The sequence below is a fragment of the Eleutherodactylus coqui genome, chromosome 3 (assembly GCF_035609145.1).
Source record: "Eleutherodactylus coqui strain aEleCoq1 chromosome 3, aEleCoq1.hap1, whole genome shotgun sequence".
NCBI classification, from domain to species: domain Eukaryota; kingdom Metazoa; phylum Chordata; class Amphibia; order Anura; family Eleutherodactylidae; genus Eleutherodactylus; species Eleutherodactylus coqui.
The window spans coordinates 89,433,948-89,453,899 of NC_089839.1; the positions used below are offsets into that span (position 1 = coordinate 89,433,948).

Genomic DNA, 19,952 nt, shown 5'->3' on the forward strand with positions numbered 1-19,952 from the left:
CCTATCCTCACTATAATTAAATGCTGTGAACCTGCTGCTCAAGATCCCTGGCGATCAGCTGATCATCCGGTCCCCTATAAGTATGGCAGTCCGGACATAGCCATCGGCACAGGAAGTGTTATAGTGGGCTTCACTCCCATCATTCTGAATCCAATGTAGGAGGCAGAAGTTCTGGAAGTGTAACAGGAGGCAGCACTCCCAGTGATTTCAATAGGAGAGAAGACGACTTTGGTACTTCCTATCGTGACCCTGATGAAAAAGTCAGTGCAACGGTCCTGGCGATCAGTGATCCTAAGTGGCAGGGCTGAAGCGGATTAACTATTGATCTGTCCTAAGAAAAGGTCACCAATAGTTTTCGCCTGGAAAGCCCCTTTAATTCACCATTTTGGTGAAGCACAATTCTGATTCTAATTGGAATCGTGAAGTCAGGCAGGACAGGCTACAAGGGGTGGAACCACTAGGGGTGGAATGGTGTGCTTTACGCTGTTGTGGCGCTAAGCAATGCAGAGATGAAACATAGCGTTGGTTCGCTGAGACTCAGCCAATCAGTGTTGGCCTGTTATTCTGCATTGCCCCCTGCCTGCATCTGTATTTACAGTTTTGAGGATTACGTAGTAACTGGCCAGCGCTGCCATAATCTGTATATGCAGTTTTGAGGATTATGTAGTAACTGGCCAGCGCTGCCATAATCTGTATATGCAGTTTTGAGGATTATGTAGTAACTGGCCAGCACTGCCATAATCTGTATATGCAGTTTTGTGGATTACGTAGTAACTGGCCAGCACTGCCATAATCTGTATATGCAGTTTTGAGGATTATGTAGTAAATGGCCAGCACTGCCATAATCTGTATATGCAGTTTTGTGGATTATGTAGTAACTGGCCAGCACTGCCATAATCTGTATATGCAGTTTTGAGGATTACGTAGTAACTGGCCAGCACTGCCATAATCTGTATGTGCAGATTGTATGGATTATATGCAGTAGGAAGCGGACAGCACATCTATAATCTGAGAACACAAGATAGCATGAACGCAAGAAAATTACATATTACGGCATTTACTGTATTTCACACTTACCCCCTTCGCTTTGTGCATCCTCAGAACTAGGATAATCACCCGATGCCTTTGTGGTCTCACTTTTCTTTCTTTAAAGACTTCGGTGCTGCAGACTAACCTTCTTCCCATCATTCTTGCCTCTGAGCTCATCCTTAATCTGTTCTTCTAGTTTCGGAAGGACCATAACAGCACCTTGGTTGTCCTGAACTTGGTTAGCTGTACCAAATGACCAAGTCTCAGGCCAGTGGAGAATGTAGCCATGTTTACCATATCTTCTCCAGCACAAGGCAATGCTAACTCCTGCAGCTCCTGTAAGGAATCCCAAAAGCAAATGTCTGTTCTCGGATGGGACAATATTACTGATGTCAGCAGAACAAGTGCTGAACCAACACTGCTGAGACCTTCTGTGATGACCGATCAGCAAGCAGGGAATTACAGAAGTTCAATACGGAAAAGGCTACATTCTTCCTCGGCTGGATTTATGGTACAGATGTCTCTGACAGCATTCTGCTAGTGAAGGCGGCCATCAAGAAAGTGATGGTTGCAGAATGACCACGAGTCCAGCTTCTAGGAAACATCTCACTTTTTAGAAGCTCCAAAGTCCCCTCTGAAGGTCCCTGATATCTGTCCGCCTGCCAAATGGAAAGAGTTGTTCAGTAACCAATCAGACAGAAGCCTACGACATGTACATAAAATACGTATATTGTAAAGCGATTACATGTGGAACAAAGCGGAAGAATATTAGGTGGTGAATGACTGAAGGCCAAATACAGAGGCTTCATTGTAATTAGCCTTTAAAGTTATGCGGGAAAGCAGGAGATTCAAAAACAAAAGAGAAAGAACTGCGCATGTGCCGGGTGTGTCGCCCAACGCCCCCGGACGCATCCGCCGTGCTGAAGAATGAAGATCTGGCCGGCTCAGTGGAGACCTGCTCTGGACCTGGAGAGGTAATAAACTGTCTTTCCCTTTCCATGTACGCGGGCTCGCACGGATACCCCTGCGGGATTCAGCATTGGTATCCGTGCAAGTGGACACAAGGCCTAAGAAAGTATATGACAACTTTCTTCCTCCTTGCTGCCCTCCTTATAATATAAACTTACTGCACTATGATCCCATAACATTGCAACAGTCTATTATGAAACTCAAAGTGTCTCCCAGCCGTCTGCACACGGTCGGGTCGGACCCAGCATACGGGATTCCCACAGCGGAGTTCGACCCGGTGCCCTGTCGGTGACCCAGCGTACCTCTCCGCCGATTTTCTCCTCTGCTGCGAATGTGCCGTTTGGAGCACCGGCGCTGTACAGAGGATGATGATTACAGAATGGATGTTCGGTTTCATCATAAGCCGTACCCGTTCAGCCACGGGAATCCTTTCCTGCTCCTGGAATGGAGTAGGAAAACGGAACCACAACGCAGATGTGACAGCAGCCTAAATGATGCAGGCACAGAGCACGGCCTCCTTGTTTGTGTGATAGGTATTGCGTATATAAGCGTGCGTGTTTCAGGGACCCTTTATACGAGCGCATGCCCAAAAACGCTTGACTAAGTGCAACACATTTGCGCTGTAAGTGATGTGCTTTTACGGGCATATTGGTGCATATTAATGTAATTTTTGCGATCGCAGCGTACAGTCACATGATTTCCCCCCGCTGTGATATGCTGCGCAGATATATTCATGTGAATCTGGCCAAAGGACCCATGGCTGTAGGCATAAAACGCTGCGGGTCTCCGCGGTGAGAACACAGTTATGGACATGAGCTCTAAGGCTGGAACTCCATGGAGTATTTCGCCATGACATGGGTCATGTGACCAAAGATCGCTGTGCAGCCCTGTGAAGTTGCATTTTCAATTAAATCAATGGGGTCGCGCTAGTTGCCACAACCTACAGATTTCAAAAACCCCACCGAGGTTGGATTTCTTGCAATATACGGGTCGCAGCTACTTGTGAGTTATACCGCAACTCCATTGTCTTCAGTATGGCCGGCTGCACATGACCACTTCAGGTCCCACATCCCGATACCGCAGCGGAATCTGGCCGGCGACCCTGTGTTCCTGTAAAATCTGTAATGCAGGTGACCGCGGAGGCTCGCAGGCCGTCATGCGCAGTACAGATTTTTGTTTTTTAAAATACTTGTATTTCCCGCACCGTCAGACATTGCGGATGGGCTGCACGTCAGATGACCTCTATTGACTTCAATGGAGGAAGTCCCCAGCAAATAGAACATTCTGCGACTTTTTCAATTCGTATCCGCGAGTGTGAAAGAAAAAAAAAAAATGAACGTATGTATCTTTCAATGCGTGCTATTTGCTGTGCATCCTCCGCGTGGACGCCGACTACGGATTCCACAATAGGAAAAAGGTCATGTGAAACCGGCTTGAGAGTGTGAGGTCGCAGGGCTATATAGCAAACGTTGACTGCGCAGCACTAGTCTCATTGCCAACAATGCGTCCACAGGTACTACTGACCGTCCGGCACAAGTCCACCAGGCAAATGGCGCAGCATGCCACTGAATAACTGAGTCACAATTCAACTTGACTCAGCACTACACTATCTGTGCAGCACGGCCGCACTAAGTAAATAGCTTAGCTATGTGGAGAAAAAACTACAGTTTAAATTGACCTGCGGGGCGGATTTTAAATCTACAAGACATCAACTTATAAATGTAGCAACTAACGCATTCCACGTCAGCGTGCCACTGAGTAATTGAGTCAAAACTTAGGAAGGCCGCGCTAGGCAAATAGCGTAGCGCATCTTAAAGGCGCCGACCAGTCCGCACAGCTGATGTAGCCTGCCATCCTTCAAGGATTCTGTTGGTCAATAGTAAAAAAAAACTGGGTATAGGTGTGACTATCTTAGCGAAGCACAATGGATCGGGGATTAGCTCAACTACTCTGCTTTATTGAAACTGGCTTAAGGCTGCCTGTCCACCAGCGTTGCTGAGGTCTGCCGAGGGAGTCGCCGTCGGGGAGCAGGAGCCAGCTGTTGGATCTGCGCAGTGAGCCTACCTGACAGATAGGCTCACTGCGGAGAATCGCAGCAATGCGCAGCATACTGCATTTGCTGCCTGCGAGCGGAGAATCGCTGTGATTTTCCGCTCGTGGACAGGGCTGCGCTTTCCCGGGGCCGGATTATCGCCACGGAGAACGCAATGCAAAAATGCCCGTGGACAGGCAGCCTGAGGAGACGCGCTTCAGTGTTTTGGCACCCCTTCCTCAGCATTTGCTTTGCCAGAAGCGTAGGCAGCGTTTAGACATAGGTCAGGTTAACAGAGAAGTGTGTTGCCAGCAAAAATATAAGCCCTAGCTAGAATACATGAAAAAAAGCAATACTTAGCTAGCAGGCGCCATCCGGGTCCCTCCCTCTGGTCTCCGCAGTCCCAGGCAGGCTTGCTAGCAGTTCTCAGCGCCGACAAAACATCGCTTGCTGTAGATGAGGTTTACAGACCTCGTAACCAACAAGCGATGTTCTGTTGGCGGTGAGAACTACTCGGAAGCCTGCTGGAACGGTGGAGACCAGCGGGGGGACTCGGGCCGCGCCTGCTAGGTAAGTATAATAAAGCATTCCCCGAAAATAAGACCCTGTGGCTCTTTTGGGGCAAAATTAATACAAGACAGGGTCTTATTTTCAGGGAAACATGGTAGTACATCCCTAATCATTGCCTAAGGCCTCATTCACACAACCGTATGCAGAAACTGCTAGATGAATCCTGCGTTTTCCCGCCATGGATGCCAGCAGAGAGTCGCTGTATACGGATCTCACGCACACACGCTCTGTAGCAGCATTGCATATCCAACGCCGCATATACACAATGTATCAAGTATGAACATGGTTGAATACACAAGCCAAAGAAAAAAAGTTCTGTACATGCGTGATACGCAGTGAAATAGAACATGCTGTATTTCATGCAATATATATATGCAATGTGAATGCTTCAATGACAATCAATGAACTTTCACGGACTTCATTCCCTGCGTGATACGTCACGCTCGTGGGGATGAGCCCTACATTTACAATATGTGTCCAGTAATGTTGGCATTTGTTTCCGTTGTCTTGTGATTACAGAATATATCCTAATGGAGAAGACAGAATTCTCAGTAACATGAAGGACCGGCAGCATAAGGCCAGGGTCACACGGGGCAGAAACCAGCGATCTTAAATCTGAGCCGATCCAGCAGAGAGGACGAGATTTGCAAAAATTTCGTCCACATACTGCAGAGAAGCCGTGTTGGACAAGCCGCGCTGGAACATGTGATTGTGATGTGCTTATTTTTACGCTCCCAAAGAAAATAATGGGCGATTCTTGCAGAAGAATAAGCCATGCAGAGAACTCGGACTATCGGTCTACGGGGCTCATGTCCATGACTGTCCACGCTGCGCGATACGTAGTGAATGGAGTCAATGGACTTTCACTGATCCTTACACATGTGGGTGTAGACACTGGGTATCGATACGCACAAGAAATAGATGGCAGCACGCTCTATTTCCCTATGTACTACCGGTATGCAGCGTTACCCCTATACATTTGTATGAAATGCTGTCCATACACAATACATTGCGTTTGGGTGGCGTCTTCATATGCATCCCACTCTGAAACACAGCGGGGAATTTGGAACAAAAAAAAAAAAAAAGAGTCCCCCTGTACGTATCCGTGCGCTTGTGATACGCAGGCGGGCACAGTACACTCACCACCATACGAACGATGACACTTCCTGGCTCAGCGGGTAGCGGGTCGGCAGTGCTGACTCGGAGGCAAGGTGAGAGGTGAGCAATATTTGTTTTTGCACCATTACTTACTCTGGGGGCATTTTGTGTGCTGGAGACTCCTTAACTCCTGCTGATTGCGGCTGCTAACCCTTTATATGCTGCTACCGAATCGGAGATCGGAGGTACCAATCGGCACCAGTGAAATGAGATCTTGGGTGCGGTTTGGTTGCCATGGCAGCCACAAGACTTCTGAAAACCCCAGAGCTGCCATTGCAGATTGCCTATTAAGTCAGGATCGTGGTATAATGTATCACTATGGTATTACATAATACTGGAGAAGCTATGAAAAAAAGTTTTTAAAAGTTGCATTAAATAAAGTTTAAAAAAAAGCCATATTTCTAGTTAAAAAAAAAATTGCTAAAACCAACAAGCACATATTTGGAATCGCTGTATCCATAAAAGTGAGATCTATGAATGTAACGCATTATTCTCCCCTCACGGTGAACGTCAGCAGAAAAATAAAAATTAAAAAAATACTCGTCACAATGGAGCTTTTTGGTCTCACAGTCTCCAAAAAAAGATGTAATGAAAAGCGATGAAAAAGTGGTATGTACTCCAAAATGGTACAAACGGAGAGTACAGGACGTCCCGCAAAAACACGAGCCGTCGTACACTGATGTCAATGGAAATAAAACAAGTTCTGGCTGTTTGAAGAAGGCGGCAGGAAATTATATTTTCTTCCAAAAATTATTTTTCTAAAAGTAGCACATTAAAACAGTCTCTATAAACTCGGTCTGGTAGTAATCGTACCGACCCGCAGAATGAAGCCAGTGTGAACGCCATAAAAGACTGACCCCTTGAACATGTCAATATTGCGCTTTTTCCCCCATTTGACTCCATTAGTTGTTTTTTTTAAGTATTTTAGTGCATTACATAGGATCATTGAAAAACACCTGCAAACCACCAGTCCTCCGACAGCGACGGGACGGATAAAAAAAGGGGGATCATTTTTAAAAGTGGAGAAAAAATACTAAAGAGAAAAAAAGAGAGCTCACCTTTAAGGGCTCCTGTCCACGGGCGATTGTGATCTGCGTTCCCCGCGGCGATAATCCGCCACAAGGAACCTAGTGAGCGCACGTGTAGCTATGGAAGGCGCAACCTCCCATGTCCCCGAGCAGAGAATCATAGAAACTCTCTGCTCGCGGATGGTAAATTGCGGCATGCCGCGATTCTACACGGTTAGCTTATCTATCAAATAGGCTCACCGTGGAGAGTTGACAGTTCTCTCCCCTGCTAGCGATATTTCGCAACGACCGTGGACAGGCGGCCATAGGGGTCAATGGTTGTCGTCCTGTATGACACAGGTTCTCTCTCTCCCCATCTATTCCCAGCAGTGAGGAGGACAACTCCCCCCATCAGGACACATGAAGCTCCCTGCTGGGTGGTGTAGTACACAGACATATCCTCATTACTGCGGAGGAGCAGTGACTGAATATCACACATGTACTACATAAGTATAACTGTACAACAGGCGCCATACGATGTGACGACATATCCCGGAATGGCGGAGTCGCCGTCCCGCGTGCTCACCACTGCCACTACATTTTCCAGACAGTAACCCTTTCATGCCTGCAAACTCCCATACACATCACCCTGATGCATTCCACATTTATGACAAACATAAAACATGTATTCTGAGGTGCTGGAGGGGACCCCAAAACTCTGGGGCACTACAGGCGTTCATGGGAATAAGCCCTCACCAATGTAGTTAACCCCTTAGGCCGGCTTCACGCGGCCGAGAAAATCACACAAGATTTGTGTGTTGCAAAACGCACAAATATGAACCCCATTCTTCTGAATGGGTCATACACATGAGCGAGGTTTTCCTGCATGGTACCGCGATGCGATGCAATGTGAGAAGTAAATTGCAGCATGCTCTATCTACCTGCGTGCTCTCACATCGTAGTCGCATTGTTCTCAATGGGGGCGGCTGCAGCATCGCTGTCTGCATTGTAAGCAATGGGAGAACCTCTGCGATCCTCTGTGACAGCCGCACAGGAGGATCCCTGCATCCCTGAAGAGATGGAGGCTGTTTACCCATAAGAACTCTCACATCCCTGGGAAAATCACATGGTAAGGAGCGCAATATGGAGGCGGAATCACAGCCACACATCACGCTCGCTGTGTGAAGTCAGCCTCAGGGCTCATGTCCACGACTGTATTTTCACTGCGTATCAAGCGTGCGTTGCATGCTACGAGGTGAATGGATCAATGAAAGTCAGCGGACATGCTCTTTCTCTGCGCATGATATGCAGCCCTCTTTATGGGTTGTGTATGATACGCTGTCCATACGCACACATTGCGAGAGGCCAGTGTGTCAATACGCATTCCCACTCTGAACAGAGCGGGAATAAAAATGTAAAAAAAACACACTGCGCATGTCCGTGATGTGAGATTCGCATACGCCACCCCTGCCGTCCCTCTGCAGCATATTGGCTGTAATTTGTAAGACGCCGTGGTAGGCCCGCTGTGTTTTACGTGTACGCCCGTGGACATGAGCCCTAAGGCTGCTTTCACACAGGCGTCTGTTAAAACGCTGCATTTTAAAGTGTTTAAGTACAACATTTTCAAACATGTTCCACAGCGTTGTGTAACGCGCTCCATCCTCACAATCGGTGATGAGGTGCATTAAAAAGGGCTGAAACAAACTAAAATAGAGCATAGAGCGTGAGAAGATCGCGGCGTTCGAACGCTCCTCTGAGAAGCTCCATTGTGATCAATGGAGGTGTTTTATGACGGCTATTCAAACGCCACGCTAAACGCTGTAAAAACTGTCTGTGTGAGAGCGGCCTTAATGACAAAGTCTGTTTGCGCCTTAACCCCTTAGTGACTTCCTGCCTATGTGTGCTTTAACAATTTATCCAATGGATAACGGCGATCATGTAAAAGTAAAAGAGTTACAGCTTCACCTCCTGTCACAGACCAATCCGTGAGGAAGGGGGTGAAAATATTTCCCTAAGGCCTCCGGCGATGTCCCCCAAAGGGATCCTTATCCTCGGTTGGATAAGGGCGATCATGGAAAGTTGAAGTTTAATCTCCCTTCTTCGATGCGATTGGTGAGAGGAGATGAAACTTCTTACTGGAGGCCTCCGCATTTGAACCCTGATATGATCCTCCTTGCTCCCGGCTACCAAAGGTCACCGAGAGCCTGGAGCAGTGATCGGTGGTCTCGTTAAGCGGTCCCCGGTCACATGATAAAAAGGTAGCGATCCACCTAAGGCCGCCCCCACACGACTGGAGAGAAATTGCAGATTCTGCACGCGTTTGATCCGTGGTAATACACGGATGAATCAAATACATTGGATTACATAATTCTACTCACATCAGCGGGTCGGAATTAGGTAATCCATTTACGAAGCGATTACCGGAGGCGGGGTATTCAAAGCCTTGTTACAAGAAGAGGATTCTGTCAGCGCTGATGACTGCAGCAGCGTGGAGACCAGTGCGAGGGACACAGATGCCGACGGCTAGGTAAGTATAAGACACTCCCCAAAAATAAGACACTGTGCTTCTTTTGAGGCAAAAGATTTTATAAGACACTGTCTTATTTTCAGGGAAACATAGTAACATAGTATGTAAGGCCGAATGAAGACATTGTCCATCTAGTCCAGCCTGTCTATCCTACTGTGTTGGTAGCAGTGTATTAGAATGGCTATGAAGATCAGCCAGAGCCTGAGCCTCATGGGTCACCGTAGCTGGCAGAGCCGTTATAATAAAGCCTCTGAGTGCCGCGGCAACCCATCGGTACTCCACGATCATATCTGTCAGCCTTCTACATGCTGCGGTCGTACTGAAGCAAAACTTTCTGTACTTCTCGCTATTACAGCAAGTGCCCGGCTGTCATCCGACAGGCGAGCACCTACTCTCCCCAGCATGGGAGTTCTGCACCAGGCTACTAATGCAAATGCACAGCAAAATAGCACATGGTGCGTTTTTTTGGGGGGTTTTTGCGCGCAAGGCCATTGTACACTTATGCGCTTGTAAACGATCCCATTGGGTTCTAATTTCTGCACGCTGTACACATAGTTCTCTTGCAGAAGTTCGTTCGTGTGATACCGGCTTAAAGGGCTCTCCTGTTTTGCTGATCACCTCTCTACTACCTGAATCACTTCTGCCAGTAGTAGAACTCATACAGATATAGAAGGGGATTGCTGACATAAGATTCCACAATATAAGGTGTAAAGTTGCATGAAGGCGCTTTAGCAGCAGCTGGTTATGTTAATCATTAAATGGGGATTCTTACGTTCAGATGAAATGTGCGGACAGATATGTAATGTCTAGGACTATTATATGATGTAGTCATCTATTTCAGAGCTGCACACAAGAAGCATGTTCTCCCATTGTTACCACTTATCCTCGACCGGCCCATGCGGCCCATTTACCTTTTGGACCACCACACATTATAACAGCCGGGAAGGCTGCCATTCCTGCAGGAGATCTGCAGCTTTTGACTCTACGCATGAGGCCGGCTGCACACGGACGGGTTGGATTCAGATTGCAGAAGCCCGCAGCAGAATGTGTCTCTGTCCCTGGCTGAGGACCCTGCATACCTGGTCTGTTTTGTATTGCGGATGACTGTGGAGGCTCGCTGTCGGTCCTGTACAGTGCAGTTTTATTGTTTTTCTTTTTTTAATCTTGGCTCTTCCAGTGCCGTTGCTAGGCGATGAAGCGGGTACCCATGACCTATCTGTAATCACATCGGTGAATATGCTGCGGATCGGACGGCTTCCATTGACTACAACAGAAGGCGTCCGTGCGGAGTCCGCACAAAAATAGTAGATACTGCGAATTTATTTCCACTTGTGGAAATCGCAATCATTGTTCGCTCATGTGAGCTTCTTTTTAACTCTACACATGAGGCCAGCTGCACATGGACGGGTTGGATTCCGCTTGCAGGAGCCCGCAGCTGAACCCGTCTCTGTCCCTGGCTGAGGACCCTGCATACCTGGTCAGCTTTGTATTGTGCATGACCATGGCAGCTCGCCGTTGGTCTTGCTCTTTGTTTTTTAAATCTTTGCTTTTCCAGCGCTAGGCGATGACACGAATGACCGCGACCAAACCGTAATGACAATGGAAGCCGTCCATGCGGAGTCTGCACAAAAACAGAACATGCTGCTCATGTGAGCGGACATGAAAACATTCTATTCTTTCAGTGGATGCGGAATATCACGGATCGTCCGCACGGGTGACGATCGCGGATTGTGCAGTTCAAATCCGGTCGTCTGCCACTGGCCTAAACAAGATTTGCGTTAATCCCATTCACTTTATTAATTGACGTTTCTGCTGTTTTTACCGCATAATTTCTGTTAAAGAAAAAAACCACAGGATTTCCGCCACACGTGAACGCACCCTTAGGCCGGCCTCACATGGACCAGTCGGATTCCCCATGTGCGAGCTCGTACCGGAATCTGTCCCTGTCCCCGGCCGGCGCCCACACGTACCTGAATTTTATCTGTACTGCGGATGGTCCGGACGGCTCCCTGTTGGACAGGCGCAGTACACATTTTTTTCAAATCTTTTTTTCCATGCCATCGCAAATATTCTATTTGTTTCAATGTGTACGAAATGCCGCGGAGCTTCCATGCGGGTGACGATCACGGATTCCACAATTCAAACTCGGTCGTGTGAGAATGGCCTTAATGTTAAGCCGCTGTCTCTGCTTGTGCGACTCGGAGTTCTTCTTCTCCATCATATATGTCAGACTGCACCAGGATTTCAGAGGACTTAAGTTTGGAATTTCTTGATTCAATATTTGGCATTTCGTGAAATTGTCGCCATGGAAACTCAGCAGATGATTGCTGAAAAAAGAGTACATTCACCCGATGTAGGCTTGTGTGTTTGACTTAGGCCGATCTCACACGGGCGTATTGTCATTGCGCACGCAATTTTCCTGTGTGCAACACATAATGCCAATAGCCCATTGATATCTACTGGGCCACTCACAGATATACGCCATGTTTGTGTGAGCCTAGCCATAGAGGGGCAGATTGGCGCTGCTTGTGTAGATTTAGATGATGTGAGGCATGAAGTTTGCTGTAGATGCTTTGGTGATGATGAGTGAATGTGAGACACAGCATGTAGTTACATAAAGCAGACTCATGAGGGCAGAGTAGTTTTGATGACAACCATATAACACCAGGCAGAAGTGGCCTGAATGAAATAGAACTTCCTATATGTCCTTGTAATGTTGATAAAAGTAATTAAAATATCAGAGCAAAAGTATAATTAAGGCCGAATGCACACGGCGGGTCGGATTCACACTGCGAGATTCTCACAGCGGAATGAGACCAGTGTCCCTGCAGTGACCTCTCGCTTACCCGTCCGGCGCCTTCTCTCTCTGCTCTGCGATGTGTCGGATGGCACAGACACCCATGCATAGAGCAGAGCGTGTCAGCGGTGATGTTTCTATGCAAGCCTTTGTGACGCTCGCACAGAAATAGGACATGCCGCAAATTTGTTACTGCACAGATTTTTCACGATCAAACTTGCAGCTGTCTGCATAGAATTGCGTGCACGCGGAATCTCACTGCGGAATTTCCATCCGTACACATTGACCATTATTGTGGAAAATTGACTCCTTGATGGGAGGCTCTAGAACCCTGTTGTACCGCTTCTAGCGTGAACACAGGATGTAATACAGGCAGACATGTGGCCTCTAGTACACTGTCGTAGTGCCTATAGCTTGGATAGCAGACGTGATACGGGCGGGCATGGATGTTTTAGTAACCGGTTGTACCACATCTAGCTTGGATACAAGATGTGAAATAGCTTAGTATGGAGTCTCTACTACCATCCTGTACCGCTTCTAGCTTGGATACAAGATGTGAAAAAGGTGGGCACGGAGGCTCTGGTACCCTGTTGTACCGCCTCTTGCTTGGTTTCAAGGTGTAAAACAGGTTAGTATGGAGTCTCTAGTTCCATTTGTACCGCTTCTAGCTTGGATACAAGATGTGATACACGCAGAAATAGAGACTATAGTACCCTATTGTACAGCCTCTACTTGGATACAAAATGGGAAACTGGCTGACATGGAGGCTTTGATATCCTGTTGTACTACTTCTAGCTTGGATATGACAGGAATTAGGTCCTACCTGTTAATTCCTTTTCTTGAAGTCATCCTGACAGCATACACATGGAGGTTGTCTGCTGGACAACTGTTGGGACAGGAAGCGGAAAATACAAAAGACAACTCCCACCACTGGCTCACCAGTGTGTACCAAATAACTACAGTGACCCGGCTTGCTTAACCAATCATTTTTAATACAGCAATTAAAGTACAATACGTTACTTCACGTAAAATTAACTCAAGGGGAGGGAAAAGCCCCTATGCTGTCAGGATGACTTCAAGAAAAGGAATTAACAGGTAGGACCTAATTCCTGTCTTCCCCTCGTCATCCTGACAGCATACACATGGAGGAATGCCAACGACCAAGGGCTTTAGGGAGGGACCACCGCCTGTAGCACCTTCCGCCCAAAGGCCATATCACGACTGGCCCCCCGGTGCAGGCGATAGTGTTTAGTGAAGGTATGAGTGCTCGACCATGTGGCGGCTCTGCCGATGTGGTCGGTTGTCACCTGGGCTCTCTCCGCCCAGGAACAGGCGACCACCCTAGTGGAATGGTTCTAACGTCGCCCGGGAGTGGGATCCCCTGGGATCTGTATGCCTCTTCTATGGCCCTCCTGACCCAACGCGCTAAGGAGTCCTTAGTAGCGGCCCCTCCTCTGCGTGGACCCTGAAATTGAATAAAGAGATTGTTAGACTTCCTGAAGGAATGTGTGACCTCCAAATACTTCAGGACTGCTCGTCTAACATTTAGATTATGGAACCTCTGTTCCGTGGTGTTACGGGGTTCTTGGCAGAAGGAGGGAAGTACTATTCGCTGTTCTCTGTGGAAGTCTGTGAGAACTTTCGGTTGGAAAAAGGGGTCAGGCCTGAACTCTATTTTATCTGGGAAGGTGGTCATGTACAGGGGCCTAATAGAGAGGGATTGGATCTCCCCGATCCGTTTGGCGGATGTGATGGCAACTAGAAAGGCAACTTTATAGGAGAGGATCTTTACTGATAGATCTTCCAGAGGCTCAAAGGGGTGTGCGCAGAGGGCCTGTAAAACAAGGTTCAGGTCCCAGGGGGGCATGGTTTCCCTTATAAAGGGGTGGAGTCTGACTGCCCCTTTCAGGTATTTCTTAATTAGCCTATGGTCGCCTAAGGGGAAGTCGAAGAAGGCCCAAGGGCGGCCACCTGGACCTTAAGGGTACCAGGTCTTAGCCCCATGTCCAACCCATCCCGTAGGAACTCCAGTATTTTGTTAATGTCGGGCTGTTGGAGGTCATGTATACTATGCCCCAACCACCTAGAGCAGGTATCCCACACCCTGGAGTATATTTTCCTGGTGGATTTTTTGAGGCTCTCACATAACGTAGTGGTCACCCTCCCTGATAGGCCCTGGCTCAGGTATTTTACCCGCTCAACTTCCAGGCCGCCAGTCTGAACTGTCGGACCTTTGGGCATATCAGGGGCCCTGCTGAAGGAGGTCGTCTTTCTGCGGCAGATGTAGAGGCTCCTTGTCGAGAGAGCGACCAGGAGCGGAAACCAGGGTCTCTTGGGCCAGAATGGGGCCACCAGGATAACAGAGCCTGGGGACTCCTGAACTTTCCTTAGGACCCGAGGAATCAGGGGGATAGGCGGGAAGGCGTATGCAAGGTCCCAATCCCAGGCCTGGGATAGTGCATCTATTCCCAGGGAGCCCCCGTCTGCTCCCCTGGAGAAAAACTGGGGACACTTGGTGTTCTCCCGAGAGACGAACAAGTCCACCTTGGGTGTCCCCCATATCTCTAAAATTAGCTGGAACGCGTGTGGATGTAGAGTCCACTCCCCGGGGTCTATCTTCCTGCGGCTGAGATGGTCCGCCATGGAGTTCTCTGGGCCCCTTACGTGGTACGCTGTGACGGAAGGCGTCCGCTGCTCTATCCACCGGAGAACTTTCGCCGCCAGGTCTTGGAGTCGGGGGTTCCGCGTGGATCCCTGGTGGCGGATGAGGGACACATTTGTTATGTTATCCGAAAAGATCTTAATGTGTCTACCCCTGATCTCTGTCTCGAGGTCCCGAATGGCCTTCCAGACAGCGCAAAGTTCTTTGTAGTTGGAGGATTGAGCAACTTCCTCCCGGTTCCAGCCCCCTTGGACGTAATGACGGCCTAAGTGGGCCCCCCAACCAGTTGCACTTGCGTCAGTAGAGATGGATACTGGAGATGCGGGGTACCAAGCCGTGGCTATGGCAAGGTTGGAGATAGACATCCACCATTCCAAGGAGGATTTTATCTTGTAGGTAAGGACGACTTTCCGATCCAGGGAGGCGGGGGATTTATCCCAGTTGTTTAGGATAAAGTCTTGGAGGGTTCTACAATGTAACTGGGCCCAAGGGACTACCCCGATGCAAGATGTCATGAGGCCGAGGACCCTCATGCCTCTCCTAAGGGAGACTTCAGTGGTTAGAGAAAGTGCCCGACACTCATCCTGGATGTTTGTTTTTTTTTGCCTTTCTAGGAAGGGATGAGCACTGATGGTGTGAGTCCAGAATCACTCCCAGAAATTTTTTCTTCTGCTCGGGCAGAAGACTGGATTTAGAGGAGTTGATGATCCAGCCTAACGACTCGAACAGACGGAGTGTGAGGTTGGCCTGGAACTGGAGTTCTGAAGCCGATCCTGCTATAATCAGGAAATTGTCGCGGTATGGGACAATCAACACCTTGTCAGTCCTTAGTGCCGCCACCATCTCTAACACCAGTTTGGAGAACACCCGGGGTGCGGAGGAAATCCCGAACGGCAGGCACGTAAATTGAAAGTGAGAGACAGAGCCATCTATCACCAGGGCAAACCGCAGAAACCGCTGGGAATCTATGTGTATAGGGACATGGTAATATGCGTCCTTTAATTCCACGGTGGCCATGACACTATCCGGCGCAATTAGGAGGATTGCTGACCGCACCGATTCCATTTTAAATCTTTGATATGCGATAGATTTATTCAGGAATTTCAGATTAATTATAGTTCTATAGGATCCGTTGGGTTTTTTGATTAGGAACAAGGGGGAGTAGCACCCCTTGAATAGTTCTTCTGCGGGAACCCGAGTGATGGCCCCTAGGGACAACAGCTCTTGCACCCCCAACTGGAGGGCCTGAGCAGACGCAGGTGACTGGCAGGGGGTGACCACGAACCTCCGGGGAGGAGGGGAGGAAAATTCAATTTTGTAGCCATCCGAGACTAGGCGTAAGGCCCAGGGATTGGAGGTCACCTTGCTCCATCTAAGGGCGAACCCCTTCAGTCTACTCCCTACTTGTAGGATCCGGGAAGGCGGATTCTCACCCTTTCCGCCTTTGGGATAGGACCAGTGTCCGGTTTTTCCTTTCCCCTTGTATGCTCTAGAGCAGTGATGGCGAACCTTTTACAGACTGAGTGCCCAAACTGCAACTCAAAACCCACTTATTTATTGTAAAGTGCCAACATGTCAGGGGGTGGGGCTTATCACAACGTATGATTTTTACCTCCGTTGTTCTTAAAAGGACAAGGCTGTTTCAAAATAGACAGGGTGCAGATTTTGACTTCTTTTGGATGCGGAATTGCTGTAGAATTTCCCACGGAAATTTCCACTGAGGACATTCTACAGCATTTCCACTTCATGTAAACATATCCCAGCAGTGATATTGCCCCCCCCCCCCCACATCGGCCCCCGTGGTTATAGTGACATCCCACATCGGCCCCCGTGGTTATAGTGACATCCCACATCGGCCCCCGTGGTTATAGTGACATCCCACATCGGCCCCCGTGGTTATAGTGACATCCCACATCGGCCCCAGTGGTTATAGTGAGATCTCACATCGGCCCCAGTGGTTATAGTGACATCCCACATCGGCCCCAGTGGTTATAGTGACATCCCACATCGGCCCCAGTGGTTATAGTGACATCCCACATCGGCCCCAGTGGTTATAGTGACATCCCACATCGGCCCCAGTGGTTATAGTGACATCCCACATCGGCCCCAGTGGTTATAGTGACATCCCACATCGGCCCCAGTGGTTATAGTGACATCCCACATCGGCCCCAGTGGTAATAGTGACATCCCACATCGGCCCCAGTGGTAATAGTGACATCCCACATCGGCCCCAGTGGTAATAGTGACATCCCACATCGGCCCCAGTGGTAATAGTGACATCCCACATCGGCCCCAGTGGTAATAGTGACATCCCACATCGGCCCCAGTGGTAATAGTGACATCCCACATCGGCCCCAGTGGTAATAGTGACATCCCACATCGGCCCCAGTGGTAATAGTGACATCCCACATCGGCCCCAGTAGTAATAGTGACATCCCACATCGGCCCCAGTAGTAATAGTGACATCCCACATCGGCCCCAGTAGTAATAGTGACATCCCACATCGGCCCCAGTAGTAATAGTGACATCCCACATCGGCCCCAGTAGTAATAGTGACATCCCACATCGGCCCCAGTAGTAATAGTGACATCCCACATCGGCCCCAGTAGTAATAGTGACATCCCACATCGGCCCCAGTAGTAATAGTGACATCCCACATCAGCCCCCAGCAGTAATGGTGACATCCAACAGCGGTAATAGTGACACCCCACAGTGGTCCCCAGTTGTAATAGTGACACCCCACTGTGGTCCCCAGTAGTAATAGTGACACTTCACAGCGTCCCCAGTAGTAATAGTGACACTTCACAGTAGCCAGTAGCAATCGTGACATCCCACAGTGGCCCCCAGTAGTAATAGCACCCCCCACCCTCTGAGACCCAAATCGACCCCCCCCCCCCCCCCCAGCTCCTCTGCTTGGCGCTGTTTCTGCCACTGATCCCAGGAGCACATTGTGACGTGCTGCCGGACACCTCCTTCCCTCCCCTGCTCTTGCGGAACCAAGTAGGAGACTGCAGAGGAGGGGAGAGGAGGATCCCAGCTGCACACTGACATCACAGTGTGCGGCGGGATCAGCGCTTCTAGCAGCGCTGCTGAGTGAATACCAGCAGGGGGGCTGCGGCACCTGGCAGTATGTACTAATCTGGTGAGCGGACGACGGCGGCGAGTGCCAGCTGGTAAGGCTTTGAGTGCCGCCTCTGGCACGCGTGCCATAGGTTCGCCACCACTGCTCTAGAGGGAGCAAAAGGAGGAGAGTAGGAGGAGGGTAGGAGGAGGAAGGCCGCTTAAACGATTTCTCCGATGGTAGTCCCTGGCTCTTATCCGATGCCTTCTCTAGGAGAGTATTCAAGGAAGGCCCGAAGATTCTGTGTCCTTGGAAGGGCAGGGAACAGAGTCTATTCTTGGAGGCGTTATCTCCTGTCCAGGCCTTAACCCAGACAGCCCTCCTGGCTGTGTTCGAGAGGGCTGCTGAACGGGCCCCGAACCTCACTGACTCCACAGAGGCATCTGCCAGAAAGCCGGTTGCCTGCTGGAGGAGGGGAGGGCAGCTGGAGATGTCCTCCCTAGAGCCCCTCTGAGAAATCAGCGTCTGGAGTTGGTCTAACCAGACCGACATAGATCTCACCACAGATGTGGCCGTGATGTTGGCTTTGACGGTCAGGGCCGTGGTCTCCCAGGCCTTTTTCATCGCAGAATCCACTCTGGTATCTAGTGGATCCCGCAGTTGGGAAATGTCCTCAAAGGGCTGCTTTTTTTGAGACCCTGGCAACCGCCAGATCCACCTTAGGGACGGTTTCTAGGAACTCGATATCTTCTGGTGTGAAGACCATCCGATCCTTGAATTCCTTGGACAGGAGGAATTTCTGATCTGCCTGTTTCCACTCTGTCAGGATCAGCTGTTTTAAAATGTCATTAACTGGAAATGACGGTTTTGGCTGTGGTAGGAGTCCCCGGAACAGGCTATCCTGAAAGGATGGCTGCTGCGGCACCTCTTCCTCCACCTGCATGGTGCGCCGGACTGCAGTTAACAGCTGACCCAAGTCCGCCGATGAAAAGAAATACTTCCTTGCATCCTCCATGGGTGGCATGAATTCTGAAGGAGAATCTTCTAGGACCTCCTCAGAGTCTGACTCTTCCATTCGTGCCCGCCTTACCCTTTTCGTGGGGGGCGGCAGAGAAAGAGATGAGAGTGAGGCCTCAATCTCCTCGCGGATCATGGATCGGATGTCCGACATGCCCGAGGAACCCTCTTCGCGGATCACCTTCTCCGCACAGTCCGCACATAGTGGCTTGGTGTGGCCCTCTTCTAGCCGCCGCAAGCAAACTGGACATTTGCGCACTCGCCCTCTCTAACCTTTTGTGCATCTCTGTCCTAAGAGACGGAGACAGCAAAAAGGACTTCCAGCACCAGATCCTGATGTCTCAATCCTCCCTCCCCGGTACTCCCAAAGCAGTCTACTGACCAGCAGGCTGCTTTCAGTCTCCTCTCTGGCTGACATCTTCAGTAAGGTACGCCGCACAGCAGTCAGCAGACCGGGCCTACTTCATCACGGAGTATCTGTCCGGAGGAAGCCTGGCAGCAATGATCAGGATGTGCGGCAGCTTGGACATCAACCATGTGAGGTGAGTAAATGACTAATCAGGAGCCGGGTGGTGGTGGGGGGGATACTGAGGGCGACATGATAGGTATAGAAGAGTGGAGGACATACAGGCTGCCATAAACAGCACCTCTTCTGGTGGGGACACTATGATGGTGACATGATGTCAGGGGAATGATGTCATGTCATTGATACTACACTCTTTTCTCAGATTCTACACAGCGGAGATAGCATGCGGTCTCCAGTTCCTGCACCGACGCTACATCATCCACCGTTAAGTATAACTGTCCCACATCTCCCTGTTTCCTTGAGATGGTGGCGATAATGTACCCAGCTTCCCCAAAGTCCTGAATTAGGACCGGTTTTGCTGCGGTACATTCCTAAGTCTTCTGTCTAACTGAACAGATTAACATTTCTCTTTTCTTCATTGCAGTGACATAAAGCCGACAAACATCATGCTGGACGGAGATGGACACATTCGCCTTATTGGCCTGGGGCTGGCCCAAGACGGCGTCGTCCCATCTAAGATCATCAGCGGCGTGACAGGCACATATCGTTTCGTGGCCCCAGAGGTGCTTCGCGAGAAGGACTATGACGCAGCAGTCG

At 49.4% G+C, this 19,952-nt stretch overlaps 1 pseudogene; it reads right to left on the reverse strand.

Moving 5' to 3' along the window:
• Nucleotides 1-18,983, reverse strand: part of LOC136620146 (regulator of microtubule dynamics protein 2-like) — a 37,724-nt pseudogene extending 18,741 nt beyond the window's left edge.
• Between the last annotated feature and the right edge of the window lie 969 nt (nucleotides 18,984-19,952).